Source organism: Elephantulus edwardii, unplaced genomic scaffold, assembly GCF_000299155.1.
Source record: "Elephantulus edwardii isolate Elephantulus edwardi_28Jun2011 unplaced genomic scaffold, EleEdw1.0 scaffold00362, whole genome shotgun sequence".
Classification (NCBI taxonomy): Eukaryota; Metazoa; Chordata; class Mammalia; order Macroscelidea; family Macroscelididae; genus Elephantulus; species Elephantulus edwardii.
In genome coordinates this window covers 1,165,015-1,167,034 of record NW_006400112.1, presented here as the reverse complement: position 1 = coordinate 1,167,034, position 2,020 = coordinate 1,165,015, and the positions used below count along the sequence as shown (strand labels likewise).

At 50.7% G+C, this 2,020-nt stretch overlaps 1 protein-coding gene and 1 pseudogene across 1 annotated transcript in view; both read right to left on the bottom strand.

The window, feature by feature from the left end:
• The window catches only part of AKAP10 (A kinase (PRKA) anchor protein 10), a 194,015-nt gene that overhangs the window by 48,827 nt on the left and 143,168 nt on the right, over nt 1-2,020 (bottom strand). The window lies entirely within an intron of this gene.
• LOC102870127 lies at nt 769-1,478 on the bottom strand (annotated as a pseudogene).

The following is a 2,020-nucleotide window of genomic DNA, read 5'->3' as shown; positions in this document are numbered from 1 at the left end:
AAACGGCTCGACGGCACATAACAACAACAACAACAACAGTCATCAAAATCTGTCTGCCACACAATTTTAAAAAAGGCAACGAAAAACTAAACATATCAAAGGACACACACAATAGTTCACAAAAATGTGCAGATCTGTAACATTTTTTTCACAGCTGATAAAAAAAAAATACTACCATTCTCCCCCCAGACATACCCTTGATACAGTAGGTAAACAAAATAGATTCCCCCCTAAAATATCAGCAGACACTTTCTGGCACCCCACACTGTATTGGTGTCAGTGTTAACTGTCGCAGTACAAAACTGCAATATTTAAGATTGGATACACTATTAACAAGCATCCAACTTTGCATAGACATCCTCAGAATCACAGTATGTCACGGGGTTGCCCTTCAAAGCTGGCAGAGAAAGAACGTGATCTTCATTTACAGCTCCTCCTTGGAAAACAAGGGGGGGGGGAACCAAAAGGAGAAAACCCCCACAACTTTCTTCCTCTCCTCCTGCTCCTTCCTTCATATGCTTCTCCCGGACTTCCTTCCACATATTTAAAAGATGGAACTAGAAAACTGTTGTTGACAAGGAAAAACAACCATCAAAAACCCACAATCTCCTTTCCTCTACCCCACCTCCATTATTTTTCAGGATGAAAGTTTTGCTTGCCAGGTGTGAAGCTGCCAAAGGGCGCTTAAATGGGGACATATGTGTCAATCAAAATCATGAAAAATGTACACGGTGCAAAGAGCTAAATTTCCACCAAGGTCTTGGATGGTCAAATAAAACAACTCTCGGCACAGGAGGCGGCAGAGTACACAGGTAGTGGAGGCCAGCCAGGCTCCTGGGACACCCCGGTCAATGCAAAGTTGTTTCCAATCTCAAAGCAAGAAAAGAAATCACATTTAGAGAGCCGGGTGCGTTTGGCTTTGTGTGCAGAGGGTAGCCTGAGGATCACGCAGGCCGAGCAGGAGCCCTGTTCCCCACTGGGCTGCGCCGCGTAGTTCATCTGTCCCAATATTTGGTTGAACAGCTCGTCCACCAAGGCTTTGTTTTTGGCAGATGTCTCCATTAAGGGGCAGCTCCACTCCTCGGCCTGGCCCTTGAGCTCGCCGTACGATACCTCAAGCTCGCCCTCCAGGTCTACTTTGTTATCTACCAGGTTCATGGGCACGTGCTTGTACCGCAAAGCGGTACACCCCAGATGATATGGTACCGCATGGGATTGAGGTCCTGGAAGCTCTGTTGGTTGACAAGGCTGTAAGCCATGGATGAAGCCCTGGTTGTTCTTGAGGTACAGGTTCTGCATGGACACAAACTGCTCTCCAGCAACAACGATGATGAGTCTACCTCGATCTCCTTGCAGTTTAAGTCCTAGATGGTGGGGTTGTACTTCTCAATGAAAGAGCCCATCAAGAACTGCACGGTGAGCGCAGACTTGCTCACGCCGCCCTAGCCCAGCACCACCACTAGCCTGGTGATTGTCATGGCACATTGGGGCTGAACACTGGGGAAGGCTGGGCGGCTGCACTATGACCCTTCCTCGGTTCCAAAGGCAAACCCATGAGAACGAGCACGGCCGGGCGGAGGAGCAGGAGCCACACATCGGGCTGCCTGGTGGCGCGTCCTCGGGGCGTGGGTCTGGGGCCCCGCAGCAGCAGCCCAGGACCGGTAGGACAATGCCAGCAGCTTCCGCGAGGACATGGCTGGCAGCCCCGGAGCTCCGGGAAGCGGTGGCGGAGGGCTGCGGAGGTGGCTCCTAATTGTGCGTCAGGCTGGGGCGCAGATGGCATGACTCCCCATGGAGCGTGACTCCCCCGCTCCCCCCCCCACTGTGGCCCATCACGCTTTCATAGTCATGATTTTTTCCATGCTCAAGTCCATTGGATCTGCGATGGGAAAGTCTGCTGTTAGGGACCTTTCCAAAGTTCTGAAGAGCAATGCTGTCTCTCTGGAGACTAAGGTGCATCTGATACAGGCCATGGTCTTTGCAATCACTTGTTATGCATCAGAGAGTTGGACAATGACTA